This window comes from Pan troglodytes, chromosome 12, assembly GCF_028858775.2.
Source record: "Pan troglodytes isolate AG18354 chromosome 12, NHGRI_mPanTro3-v2.0_pri, whole genome shotgun sequence".
Lineage (NCBI taxonomy): Eukaryota > Metazoa > Chordata > Mammalia > Primates > Hominidae > Pan > Pan troglodytes.
In genome coordinates this window covers 104,960,207-104,975,037 of record NC_072410.2, presented here as the reverse complement: position 1 = coordinate 104,975,037, position 14,831 = coordinate 104,960,207, and the positions used below count along the sequence as shown (strand labels likewise).

The following is a 14,831-nucleotide window of genomic DNA, read 5'->3' as shown; positions in this document are numbered from 1 at the left end:
AATATTGATATAGCACTTACATAATGTGTGAGACACTGTTATAAATGTGATCCACATATTAACCCATTTATTTCTTATAATCAAATTTTGATGTAGGTACTATTATCTTATTATATTATTATTATATTACATCTATCTTTTGCTGTCAGTCATCTATCTATCTATCATCTATTTATCAACAGATGAAGAAACCTCAAGGAACAATTTTAATAATTTAGCTACATTATACAAACAGAAAGTGGTAGTTACAGAATCTGTGCTTTTACTCCTGGATTCAAATCTTAGCTCCACTTCTTTTTGGCTGGGCAAGTTATTTAACCCCTGTGGCCTCAGTATCCTCATTTGCAGAATGGGAGTAATAATAGTATCTATTTATCTAGCATTAGGTAGCATAAAGTAAAATGCTTCAAATAGTGCCTGGCACAAAGTAAGCACTATATAAAGGTTTTCCAGAAAAGTTATTTTGTCATGGACACTACGAAGAAGACTGGACATACATACTTTATAGAGATAAGCACATAACAAACTGTGACTCTTCTATTTATCCCGGTGCTTTGTAGATGTTTTGTAGCTCTTCACAGAAAGGGCATGAGGTGATATAAGTAATTGGTATTGTTTAAACACTCATTTAGGGAGATAAAGCCAAAATACAGTTGAATTTAAGGACATGAGCCTGCTGTGTCAGGACAGACAACAACCACCCCCTACAGAAGCAAAGAGTACGATGTGCCTCCCCAATATGGGGCTCATTGGAGAGCGGGCATGGTCTCTGTGGCTGCCACCTCTGCTTTCCATTTAACTATTTGAAACCTCAATTTCCTCATTCATAAGTGGGGAATCATCTTAATGCCTGGTTCTCTGCATTGATCTTGGGATTAAAAAAGATTGTTTGCTTATTCATTACTTTTGGCTGGGCATTAAGGATACAAAAATTAAGAAAAAATAGGCCTACCTTTGCAGAGCTCACGGTGCAGTGTGGAGACAATGAGTAAACTGTTCTACTGCATTTCAGCAAGTTAAGTACTCTGATGGAGGCAGGTACTGGTAGGTGGGATGCAGTGGAAGGGAGCCTGGTTTTGAGGTAGGGAGAGGTCTGGGGTCTGGGGTTGGTTCTGGAGAATATGATAGAGCTGAGTCTTGAAGGACATTCTGAGCAGACCAAACAAGTGCAGAGACCTGGAGTTGTGAGAAGTTGGAGCACTTTTGGAGATTTTCATTAATTTTTTTTTTGGTGGGGGATGGAGTCTCGCTGTGTCGCCCAGGCTGGAGTGCAGTGGTGTGATTTTGGCTCACTGCAACCTCTGCCTCCCAGGTTCAAGCAATTTTCCTGCTTTAGCCTCCTGAATAGCTGGGACTACAGGCATGTGCCACCATACCCGGCTAATTTTTGTATTTTTAGTAGAGACAGGGTTTCACCATGTTGGCCAGGCTGGTTTTGAACTCCTGACTTCAGGTGATCTGCCTTTCTCGGCCTCCTAAAGTGCTGGGATTACAGGCATGAACCACCGCGTCCAGCTGTTTTTCACTAATTCTTTATTGTTCTAGAGTTTCAGTTGGTTTGTGACAGGCAAGGCTAGTGGATAAGGAATAATAATAATAACAATTATAATAGCTAACATTTAATTGAACATTTTTATATCCCAAGCACACAGTGTTTTATTTGTATTATCTCATTTTTAATCCTCATAACTTCTCTGTGGTATCTGATATTTAGTATCCATGCTTTATAAATAGGGAAACTGAAGCTCAAAGAACCTAAATGACTGACCCAAGGTCACACAGCTAGTGAGTGCCGAATCCAGGATACCAACTCAAGCATTCTGGATCCAGAGTTTACCCTGAAGGCCGAAAGAGCCATGTGGGGACTTTAAGTATGGTGAGTAGGGTATAATTTAATCCAATGTGCATGTTAAGGGTAACTTCAGCTTAGTGTGAAGGAAGAAATTGAGGGTAGGGAATGGAAATAGGCCTAAGGCATGGGGGACAGTTAGGTGTCTGTTGTGGTGAACCAGTGGAAAAATACCGAGTATCTGGATTAAGGCAGATGCAGGAGGGATAGAAAAAAAAATCGAGTTGAGAGGCAATGGGGATGTGTATTTGCTTACCCTCAGTGCTGGCTGGCTGCCAACAGGCCTCCGCGGCGAGGGAAAAGGAGGAGCCTAGGATGATCTCCAGGTGTCTGGCCTGAGTAAGCGGGTATGAAGGGAATAGAGGATGAAGGGAAAATGTGGATGGCTTATTGTAAGGCCCCAGTGGGACATTCAGAAGGACACATCTGGTAGGCAGCTCTGTGAGTCTGGAATGCAAGAGGGAGACTGGGCTGGAGATGCACATCTGGGCTCCACTGTCAGATGACATTGGCCAATGAGAAGAGCAGAGGCACAAGGAGGAGGCCATTGTGGTGGGTGAGGCCGGGTGGGGAGATGACACAAAGCTGGAGGCCTGCAGATTGTGTCCAGGCTGCAGATGTCTTCACCTTGGTTGATGATATTAAAACAGGAAGAACCATAGTTGCCAACATTTAAAAAATCAGGAAGTTTTTTATAAAAATAAAATTTGTTGGTGTTCTTGACAAACTAGGTGATCTGGCCACCTGATACCCACAGATAAGGGACAACAGTTGGCCAGTGCCCTCCTTCAGCAAGACCGGTGTTCCCTAGTAGTTACAGTGGCCAGGTGTCCTCCTCCTCTCATTTTGGGTCCCTGCCTTGCTCCTGCAGGCATTTTATTAATATTTTGTGACCCCAGATTTAAGATTTGGGAAGAGGACACAGAGTTTCACAGAAAACTAAACATGAGTAGTCAGACAAGTGGGAGAGAACACAGCAAATGGTGTTAGTGAATTGCAGAAGCAGGGGAGGTCAGTAGGACAAATGCTATGGACAGATGCAGATATGCAGATTGGGAAGTGTCCTTTCGGTTTGGTCACCTGGAGATGCCCTTAGCAAAAACGCTTAAAAATGGGGTATTAGGTCAAGAATTGTAGAATAAAAGGAAGGGTGAATGTAGAAAATAATTTCAAGAAGCTGTGTTACAGAGAGGAATTTGAGGTTGGGAGACTGTGTGTGTGTGTGTGTGTGTTTTAATGTGAGTGACTTGAGTATGTCTATATAAGGATGTATTTGACATAAAATAGTACTTTATTTGTCCTTGACTTATATTTGATAAGAATTACAAAAGGTCTAGTCTTAGCTTTGATTGATAGATTATTCTAAAACTGGTGGTTTTTATGAAAACAAAGCCCTCCAGCTTATAGGATGGGATAAAGTGCTTTTTATACATCTATGCGAAGACAGCCCTGCCCCTTTAGATCTTTACTAGTGTTAAATGCATTTTTTACTAGTTTAATATGTAAGCAGCCATGCCTTAAGATGGGTAATTTTACATTTTAACAACTGTAGGTTAAGTCAAGCAATGTTAATATGGTGATTTGCCATGTACACTTACTCATGAGTGTGTACATTGTCCGTTTCCTTTTAGTACTAGCCAGGTGGAATCTGTATGATGATCTTATCAGCCAGCATCACTTCTATTACAATCTGGGTTAGTGTGCTTTTATTGATTTTATGCCACATCCCCAATTTTTCCATGTACTTTTTGGTATTTGTTTTATGATATAATTTGATCCAGCCAATAACTTGTAGGTGTATGTATATTAGAACTTACCTATCTTGTCTTTAATAAAAACTCTCCTAATTAAGGAAAAACATGTACCTGCCATCTGCAGTGGTTGATAAATAAGCTACTTGTCTTCTGTGGTGACCACCATTTCAAAAGCACGTTTGTTGTGATTTTTCTTTTTTCCCAGTTAATGCAGTGGGCAAGAGAGACTTTAAAATTTCATACAGAATGGAAGCAGCCAGTAGCTAAGCTATTGGCAAATGTCAACCAACTCATTAATTCATTAATTCAGCAAATAAATTGTTAAGAATTTACCATGAAGTTCTAGGGACTGGAATGCAGTGATATGTAACACAGACACAAATCCCTGCACTCAGGGAGCTCATATTGGAATGGAGAAGCAAACAGTAAATAAGACAATGAAATTAAAAAGTATATGTCTAAGTATATTTGTGAGAGTGATAAATGCTGTGGATTAAAAATAAAGCAAGGAAGGGGGTTGAAGTTTTAGGGGGTTATTGACATTTTATTTTATTTTTTATTATACTTTAAGTTCTAGGGTACATGTGCACAGTGTGCAGGTTTGTTACATATGTATACATGTGCCATGTTGGTGTGCTGCACCCATTAACTTGTCATTTAACATTAGGTATATCTCCTAATGCTTTCCCTCCCCCTTCCCCCACCCAACAACAGGCCCCAGTGTGTGATGTTCCCCTTCCTATGTCCAAGTGTTCTCATTGTTCAGTTCCCACCTATGAGTGAGAACATGCGGTGTTTGGTTTTTTGTCTTTGCGACACTTTGCTGAGAATGATGGTTTCCAGCTTCATCCATGTCCCTACAAAGGACATGAACTCATCCTTTTTTATGGCTGCATAGTATTCCATGGTGTATATGTGCCACATTTTCTTAATCCAGTCTATCATTGATGGACATTTGGGTTGGTTCCAAGTCTTTGCTATTGTGAATAGTGCTGCAATAAACATACATGTGCATGTGCCTTTATAGCAGCATGATTTATAATCCTTTGGGTATATACACAGTAATAGGATGGCTGGGTCAAATGGTATTTCTAGATCTAGATCCTTGAGGAATCGCCACACTGACTTCCACAATGGTTGAACTAGTTTACAGTCCCACAAACAGTGTAAAAGTGTTCCTTTTTTTCCACATCATCTCCAGCACCTGTGGTTTCCTGAACTTTTTAATGATTGCCATTCTAACTGGTGTGAGATGGTATCTCATTGTGGTTTTGATTTGTATTTCTCTGATGGCCAGGGATGATGAGCATTTTTTCATGTGTCTTTTGGCTGCATAAATGTCTTCTTTTGAGAAGTGTCTGTTCATATCCTTCGCCCACTTGTTGATGGGGTTGTTTGTTTTTTTCTTGTAAATTTGTTGGAGTTCTTTGTAGATTCTGGATATTAGCCCTTTGTCAGATGAGTAGATTGCAAAAATGTTCTCCCATTCTGTAGGTTGCCTGTTTACGCTGATGGTAGTTTCTTTTGCTGTGCAGAAGCTCTTTAGTTTAATTAGATCCCATTTGTGAATTTTGGCTTTTGTTGCCATTGCTTTTGGTGTTTTAGACATGAAGTCCTTGCCCATGCCTATGTCCTGAATGGTATTGCCTAGGTTTTCTTCTAGGGTTTTTATGGTTTTAGATCTAACATTTAAGTCTTTAATCCATCTTGAATTAATTTTTGTATAAGGTGTAAGGAAGGGATCCAGTTTCAGCTTTCTGCATATGGCTAGCCAGTTTTCCCAGCACCATTTATTAAATAGGGAATCGTTTCCGCATTTCTTGTTTTTGTCAGGTTTGTCAAAGATCAGATGGTTGTAGATGTGTGGTATTATTTCTGAGGGCTCTGTTCTGTTCCATTGATCTATATCTCTGTTTTGGTACCAGTACCATGCTGTTTTGGTTACTGTAGCCTTGTAGTATACTTTGAAGTCAGGTAGCATGATGCCTCCAGCTTTGTTCTTTTGGCTTAGGATTGTCTTGGTAATGAGGGCTCTTTTTTGTTTCCATATGAACTTTAAAGTAGTTTTTTCCAATTCTGTGAAGAAAGTCATTGGTAGCTTGATGGGGATGGCACTGAATCTATAAATTACCTTGGGCAGTGTGGCCATTTTCACAATAATGATTCTTCCTATCCATGAGCATGGAATGTTCTTCCATTTGTTTGTATCCTCTTTTATTTCATTGAGCAGTAGTTTGTAGTTCTCCTTGAAGAGGTCCTTCACATCCCTTGTAAGTTGGATTCCTAGGTATTTTATTCTCTTTGAAGCAAGTGTGAATGGGACTTCACTCATGATTTGGCTCTCTGTTTATCTGTTATTGGTGTATAAGAATGCTTGTGATTTTTGCACATTGATTTTGTATCCTGAGACTTTGCTGCAGTTGCTTATCAGCCTAAGGAGATTTTGGGCTGAGATGATGGGGTTTTCTAAATATACAATCATGTCATCTGCAAACAGGGACAATTTGACTTCCTCTTTTCCTAATTGAATACCCTTTATTTCTTTCTCCTGCCTGATTGCCCTGGCCAGAATTTCCAACACTATGTTGAATAGGAGTGGTGAGAGAGGGCATCCCTGTCTTGTGCCAGTTTTCAAAGGGAATGCTTCCAGTTTTTGCCCATTCAGTGTGATATTGGCTGTGGGTTTGTCATAAATAGCTCTTATTATTTTGAGATACATCTCATCAATGCCTAATTTATTGAGAGTTTTTAGCATGAAGGGCTGTTGAATTTTGTCAAAGGCCTTTTCTGCATCTATTGAGATAATCATGTGGTTTTTGTCTTTGGTTCTGTTTATATGCTGGATTACGTTTATTGATTGGCGTATGTTGAACCAGTCTTGCATCCCAGGGATGAAGCCCACTTGATCATGGTGGATAAGCTTTTTCATGTGCTGCTGGATTTGGTTTGCCAGTATTTTATAGAGGATTTTTGCATCGATGTTCATCAGGGATATTGGTCTAAAATTCTCTTTTTTTGTTGTGTCTCTGCCAGGCTTTGGTATCGTGATGATGCTGGCCTGATTAGATGAGTTAGGGAGGATTCCCTCTTTTTCTTTTGATTGGAATAGTTTCAGAAGGAATGGTACCAGCTCCTCCTTGTACCTCTGATGAATTCGGCTGTGAATCCATCTGGTCCTGGACTTTTTTTGGTTGGTAGGCTATTAATGATTGCCTCAATTTCAGGGCCTGTTATTGGTCTATTCAGGGATTCAACTTCTTCCTGGTTTAATCTTGGGAGGGTGTATGTGTCCAGGAATTTATCCATTTCTTCTAGATTTTCTAGTTTATTTGCATAGAGATGTTTATAATATTCTCTGATGCTAGTTTGTATTTCTGTGGGATCGGTGGTGATATCCCCTTTGTCATTTTTTATTGTGTCTATTTGATTCTTCTCTCTTTTCTTCTTTATTAGTCTTGCTAGCGGTCTATCAATTTTGTTGATCTTTTCAAAAAACCAGCTCCTGGATTCATTGATTTTTTGAAGTGTTTTTTGTGTCTCTATCTCCTTCAGTTCTTCTGTGATCTTAGTTATTTCTTGCCTTCTGCTAGCTTTTGAATGTGTTTGCTCTTGCTTCTCTAGTTCTTTTAATTGCGATGTTAGGTTGTCAGTTTTAGACGTTTCCTGCTTTCTCTTGTGGGCATTTAGTGCTGTAAATTTCCCTCTACACACTGCTTTAAATTTCCAGAGATTCTGGTATGTTGTGTCTTTGTTCTCATCGGTTTCAAAGAACATCTTTATTTCTGCCTTCATTTCATTATGTACCCAGTAGTCATTCAGGAGCAGGTTGTTCAGTTTCCATGTAGTTGAGTGGTTTTGAGTGAGTTTCTTAATCCTGAGTTCTAGTTTGATTGCACTGTGGTCTGAGAGACAGTTTGTTATAATTTCTGTTCTCTTACATTTGCTGAGGAGTCCTTTACTTCCAACTATGTGGTCAATTTTGGAATAAGTGTGATGTGGTGCTGCGAAGAATGTATGTTCTGTTGATATGTGGTGGAGAGTTCTGTAGATGTCTATTGGGTCTGCTTGGTGCAGAGCTGAGTTCAATTCCTGGATATCCTTGTTAACTTTCTGTCTCGTTGATCTGTCTAATGTTGACAGTGTGGTGTTAAAGTCTCCCATTATTATTGTGTGGGAGTCTAAGTCTCTTTGTAGATCTCTAAGGACTTGCTTTATGAATCTGGGTGCTCCTATATTGGGTGCATATATATTTAAGAGAGTTAGCTCTTCTTGTTGAATTGATCCTTTTACCATTATGTAATGGCCTTCTTTGTCTCTTTTGATCTTTGTTGGCTTAAAGTCTGTTTTATCAGAGACTAGGATTGCAACCACTGGTTTCTTTTGCTTTCCATTTGCTTGGTAGATCTTCCTCCATCCCTTTATTTTGAGCCTATGTGTGTCTCTGCATGTGAGATGGGTCTCTTGAATACAGCACACTGATGGGTCTTGACTCTTTATCCAATTTGCCAGTCTGTGTCTTTTAGTTGGAGCATTTAGCCCATTTACATTTAAGGTTAATATTGTTATGTGTGAATTTGATCCTCTCATTATGATGTTAGCTGGTTATTTTGCTCGTTAGTTGATGCAGTTTCTTCCTAGCATCGATGATCTTTACAATTTGTCATGTTTTTGCAGTGGCTGGTACTGGTTGTTCCTTTCCATGTTTAGTGCTTCCTTCAGGAGCTCTTGTAAGGCAGGCCTGGTGGTGACAAAATCTCTCTCAGCATTTGCTTGTCTGTAAAGGATTTTATTTCTCCTTTGCTTATGAAGCTTAGTTTGGCTGGATATGAAATTCCGGGTTGAAAATTCTTTTCTTTAAGAATGTTGAATATTGGCCCCCACTCTCTTCTGGGTTGTAGAGTTTCTGCTGAGAAATCAGCTGTTAGTCTGATGGGTTTCCCTTTGTGGGCAACCCGACCTTTGTCTCTGGCTGCCCTTAACATTTTTTCCTTCATTTCAACTTTGGTGAATCTGACAATTGTGTGTCTTGGAGTTGCTCTTCTCGAGGAGTATCTTTGTGGGATTCTTTGTATTTCCTGAATTTGAATGTTGGCCTACCTTTCTGGTTTGGGGATGTTCTCCTGGATAATATCCTGCAGAGTGTTTTCCAACTTGGTTCCATTCTCCCCGTCACTTTTAGGTACACCAATCAGACGTAGATTTGGTCTTTTCACATAGTCCCATATTTCTTGGAGGCTTTGTTCATTTCTCTTTACTTTTTTCTCTAAACTTCTCTTCTCACTTCATTTCATTCATTTAATCTTCAATCACTGATACCCTTTCTTCCAGTTGATTGAATCGGCTACTGAAGCTTGTGCATTCGTCATGTAGTTCTCGTGCCATGGTTTTCAGCTCCATCAGGTCATTTAAGGACCTCTCTATGGTGATTATTCTTGTTAGCCATTCTTGTAATCTTTTTTCAAGGTTTTTAGCTTCTTTGCCATGGGTTCGAACTTCCTCCTTTAGCTCGGAGAAGTTTGATCGTCTGAAGCCTTCTTTTCTCAACTTGTCAAAGACATTCTCCATCCAGCTTTGTTCCGTTGCTGGCGTGGAGCTGCATCCCTATGGAGGTGGAGAGGTACTCTGATTTTTAGAATTTTCAGTTTTTCTGCTCTGTTTTTCCACCATCTTTGTGGTTTTATCTACGTTTGGTCTTTGACAATGGTGACGTACAGATGGGGTTTTGGTGTGGATGTCCTTTCTGTTTGTTAGTTTTCCGTCTAACAGTCAGGACCCTCAGCTGCAGGTCTGTTGGAGTTTGCTAGAGGTCTACTCCAGACCCTATTTGCCTGAGTATCAGCCATGGAGGCTGCAGAACAGCGAATATTGCTGAACAGCAAATGTTGCTGCCTGATCGTTCCTCTGGAAGCTTTGTCTCAGAGGGGTACCCGGCCGTGTGAGGTGTCAGTCTGCCCCTACTGGGGGGTGCCTCCGAGATAGGCTGCTCAGGGGTCAGGGACTCACTTGAGGAGGCAGTCTGTCCATTTTCAGATCTCAAACTCTGTACTGGGAGAACCACTACTCTCTTCAAAGCTGTCAGACAGGGACATTTAAGTCTGCAGAGGTTTGTGCTGCCTTTTGTTTGGCTATGCCCACCCCAGAGGTGGAGTCTACAGAGGCAGGCACGCCTCCTTGAGCTGCAGTGGGCTCCACCCAGTTCGAGCTTCCGGGCTGCTTTGTTTACCTACTCAAGCCTCAGCAATGGCAGGCGCCCCTCCCCCAGCCTCGCTGCCACCTTACAGTTCTATCTCAGACTGCTGTGCTAGCAATGAGTGAGGCTCCATGGGCGTGGGACCCTCCAAGCCAGGCATAGGATATAATCTCCTGGTGTGCTGTTTGCTAAGACCATTGGAAAAGTGCAGTATTAGGGTGGGAGTGACCTGATTTTCCAGGTGCCATCTGTCACCCCTTACCTTAGCTAGGAAAGGGAATTCCCTGACCCTTTGTTCTTCCCAGGTGAGGCAATGCCTTGCCCTGCTTCGGCTCACACTCGCTGGGCTGCACCCACTGTCCTGCCCCCACTGTCTGATGAGCCCCAGTGAGATGAACCCGGTACCTCAGTTGGAAATGCAGAAATCACTCATCTTCTGCGTTGCTCATGCTGGGAGCTGTAGACCGGAGCTGTTCCTATTCGGCCATCTTGGAACTGCCCCACCTAGGGTTATTGACATTTTAGATAGGCTAACTGAGGATGTTCTTGTTGAGAAGATATCATTTGAGTGAAGACTTAAGGGAAGTGAGAGGGCAAGCCATGCAGAAGAGAGAGCATTCCAGGCGGAGGGATCAGCCACTGCAGAGGCCCTGAATTAGGATATGGCTCACTTGGCATGATAAGCATTAGCAAGGAGACCAGGATGACAGATGGGAATGATAGAGGTTGAGAGGAGTAGGAGGTAAGAGCAGACAAATGAAGTTAGGGGAGGGTGGATGGTGGGCACTTTGACTCTGAGTAGGATGGAAGCCACTGGAGGGTTGAACATAGGAGGGACATGATGTGATGCACATTTTAACAGGATCTCTAGCTAAAGGATTCTTAATCCTTCCTTTTGCCATGAACCCCTTTGGGAGTCTGAGAAAGCCTATGGACCCCTTTTCAGAATACCGTGTTTAAACACAAAAGATGAAACCTACAGGATGTAAAGGAATCCAGTTATGCTGAAATGCAATTACCAAAATAGTAAAAGCAATTTTTGAGTTAGCAATATATTTGCTTATTAATTCTTTAAATAAAATCTAGCAGTAGGTCTATAACTACTGTGATTCCAAAGTAATAATGAGTATAAATGATATTTTGAGATCTCTGCAATAACTCTGATATGATATGAAGCTATTCATACTTCTATTGGTGTGAAGTCATTGGCACTGCTAATACACACTACCCTGGGCCAATGCCTGCATTTTTAATGGAAGGAATTGCTAAAATTTTAGTTAGAGATTGGTGAAAATAAATATTTTTTTTCTGTCTAAATTCAAGGACCTCCTGACTTTCAACACAGACCCCCTACTCTAACTCTTAGGTGAACAGATTAAATGGAATACAAAAGAGGAGAGGGATGAAGTAATGAAATGTTGCTGTTTCTGTTGTTGTCAGCATATCAGTTGGCACTACTGGAATTCACTGCTTGCCATTTCAGATCACTGGGATTCTTGGTGGATTGGCACACCCAGTGGAAGTGTCTACTTTTTTTTTTTTAAATGTTCTAGGAAGAGCAGTAACTCCAAGAGGTCTTTATAGTCTCTGATTGGTTCTTTGTGGCTAAATCTTTCAGGAGGCCAGAGGTGTGGTCCTTTTGTAGCCGCAGATTCTCTGTGTGGCCACAGGCAATCAATCCATTCTCCTCTCCCATAGACATCTCTTACTTTGGTATTCCTAATTCACAAAGATGTGGATAGTACAGGCAGAATTCTTCATATTTTAAAAGAAATAATCTGTATAAATAGCTCTAGGTCATAGGCTACTTCCTATAGCCCAAATCTACCATTTTCTGCTCTCTGTCCATACCACGAGCTTTCCTGCCACCATGCTTTTGTATGTGTTCTTTTCTCTCCTTGGAGAAGAGCCTTCTTACCCTTACCTGGCTCCTTTACTTGTTCATACCTGACTCGCTCTTCAAGGATTAGCTCCAAATACTACCTATTCATGTAGCTGTCCCTGCTTCCTTATCTCGAGGGACTCTACCTCTTCTGAACTTCCTCAATACCTTCTCTATACCTTTTCCCATGCCTGACATACTACTGGACCTTGTATTGCAGTTATTTATTTACCCATTTACCCTCCTTTTTATTCTTCTCAGCTCCTGTAAGCTTTGAGGGCAAGATCCATGTTATCTTTTGTCCTTGGTAGTTCCCAGGATACTGCCTGTCATAAAGCAGCCATGAATGAATAGCAGCAGCTCAGGATAGCGGAGGGCTTTGGCTGGGGGCTGGGGATCCTTTCTCATGTGAATCTATAAGTTCATTTGATATCTATCTCATTCCCCTTTTCCTCTGCCCAAATGCTGACTGGAGCTGCTTATGACCTTTTATTTTTCTATGTAGAAATAACTATTTTCATAAATATTTTATAATACCTATTTATTTAAAGTAAGAAATGTACACAGTGTTGAGAGGTAGAGAGTAGAGAGCAAAATCACTCCAAATTCCATTATCCAGAGACAATGAATTTAACATTTTGGTATATATTCTCATTTACTCTAAAAAGACATATTTTACAAAGATAGGATCATGCTATATATTGCATCATAATTATTTCTCTTTTGTACTTAGCATATTGTGACTTTTTAATGGTTTTACATGCAGTAGAGCTGTAGTAGCTAAGAGAATGGCTTTGAAGAATTATTGTTTGGGTTCGAATCATGGAGTTGTCACTTAATAGCTGTTGACTCCCTAAAATCAGTTAACTTCTCTATTTACCAGTTTCTCCATCTGCAAAATGAATGCAATAAAAACACCACTTGTCTGAGTGCTGCAAGGATTAAATGGATTTAGACATGTAAAAAGCACAGGGCCAGACTTAGTATAAGGAAGCTGTAACTTCTGTAACTTTTATTATTTCAGCATTTTTAATGGCTACAGGGTATTCATTGCATGGCTACCCCCAGTCTATTTAATCATTCCTCTATTGATGGACGTGCAGGCTGTCTTTGACATTTCACTCTTACAAATAATTAATGATGCAGTGAACAACCTTGTACATGCATCTTTCAACGCTTGTCTGATTTATTTCTTCAGGACACATGCCAAAATGTGAATCCCTGGGATTTTGTGATACACATTGCTATGATGTCCTCCAGAAAGGTTTCTTTAAGAAGTTTTCACTGCTATCATTGTATGATACTTTCCTGCTCACTCCAAAGCTGCTTGCTTTCAGTTCCTCTTTATCGGCCTGTGTTAGTGCAGTTGTTTGATGCATTCAAATGGGACAGCCCTAGCCTCTGTCTCCAGCTAGCCATGCGGTAGGGAGATGACTGCAAGGTGGATGGAGCCAGTGCAGTTCCTTTCTGTGGCCAGGAGCAGTTGCATGGACCACTCAGGGTGACCCTAGAGCCCTGTCAACACTCAGTGACTGTGTTGTACTTCCTTCTATGAGGTGCACACCCTTCCGCAGGGAAGCTCCTGGTCTGCCTGTCTCTCCTTTCCTTTCTCTAGATTTTCTTGCCAAGGCAACACAGCTGCGTCCCTGCTGCCTCCCCTCCATTCCCCAGGGGGAGGTTGTCTAGAAACATAGAGCAGGAGGAAAGGAAGGTGGTGTTTAGTTACCCATGCATCAAGTCTTGGGATTTCTGCAGTTGGTATGGCATTTACTCACTCTGAATGACCAAGAAAAATATAATTTATACTAACCTTTCAAAAATAATTTAGAGACTTTGCTTTAGAAAGCACTTACTGGTTTGTCCCTGAATATATTAGACCCTGAGAAGTTTTCATTTTCTTTTAGGGACAGATTTTTAAAAATCCTGTTAATTCAAGGATTTGCCATATTAACTTAAGGTACTTCTTGAAATTTGACAGTTAAATTTGGACAGAGTGAGTAGTGGAGGGATATTCTTAGTCATGCCCTGTCTGAATCAACTGGAAGATGTTTGATTCTGATTGCTTTAGATTATAGGATTTAAATATCAGTACAATTTTTTTCTAGCACACTAAATCCAATTATGGCAGTACGATTATGATATTTTAATTTTATTTAAGCAAAACACTGGGTGACAGTTTTCAATAGTTAAGCCAGATAGAGGTAGTGTTGGATTTCACCTTTTGTTATTATTCATATAATTTTATTGCTCTCAGATTTTATTAAAAGTAGGTCTGTCGTTGATGTATGGTAGCAAGACTACAAAACTGACATGAATTTGCATTTTTTCCAGGGACACCAATTAGTCTCCACAAGGTTGGAACTTCGGTCAGGAGTGGGCGTATTCAGCAGGCTGAATAGCCTACCTGCAGAAAGCTGCAGCAGGCTATAGATCTGAAACTAGATTAGTGCATATGCACAGTATGTCATTCTGGCACTAAAATGTTAGAAAACTTAAGACAGACTCACTAACCTTTAGACTCAAATTGCATGAAGCATGGTTTGAGTTTCCACAAAAGGTTAAACTTGCTTTTATCTTTCTTAATTTTTAAAGTTTTGGTTGTATGACACTGGAAATGCCATGACTGAATTCTAAAAGAACAAGTGTTGGGAGGGTATCCCCAGCCCCTGTCAGCAGATGAAGTATTAGTACAATTTGTCATTCCAAGTCTTCTGACCTTCCAGCTCCCAAACAGGTGCCTGAGGTTCTTTTCCTGTACTTATAGAGCATTGGTTCTTAAGTGGGGATGATTTTGATCTCCAAGGGATATTGGCAGTATCTGGAGACATTTTTGGTTGTCACAGCATTGTGATGGGTGGGTGGTGTACAAGTGGCATCTAGTAAATGAAGGCTAGGGGTGCTGCTAAACACTCTACAGTGGATGGGACAGCCTCCACAAGAAAGAATTACCTGGCCCCACAATGTCAATAGTGCTGAGGCTGAGACATCTTGCCATAGAAGTTTTCAAGGTTAGGATATCTCCAGATAAGCCAGCTGCTGCCAGGAGGGTACTCACAGGTCCCATTTCCCAGGTAAGATTATCACAGGTCGGGTCGGAGTCAGCTATCTCTTAGCCTTGCAACTTCAGAATTTCACCTCAGGTGTCCCAGAGCTGAT

The 14,831-nt window shown here is 40.8% G+C and overlaps 1 protein-coding gene across 7 annotated transcripts in view; it reads left to right on the top strand.

Moving 5' to 3' along the window:
- Window positions 1-14,831, top strand: part of KCNS3 (potassium voltage-gated channel modifier subfamily S member 3) — a 55,096-nt gene that overhangs the window by 21,362 nt on the left and 18,903 nt on the right. For 2 of the 7 annotated variants that reach the window (XM_009442050.5, XM_054677702.2), the window contains exon 2: window positions 1,735-1,876. The exons of the other annotated variants lie outside the window; for them this stretch is intronic. The gene's annotated coding sequence lies outside the window, so the exon portion shown is untranslated. The remainder of the gene's footprint in view (window positions 1-1,734; window positions 1,877-14,831) is intronic. 7 annotated transcript variants of the gene reach the window in all.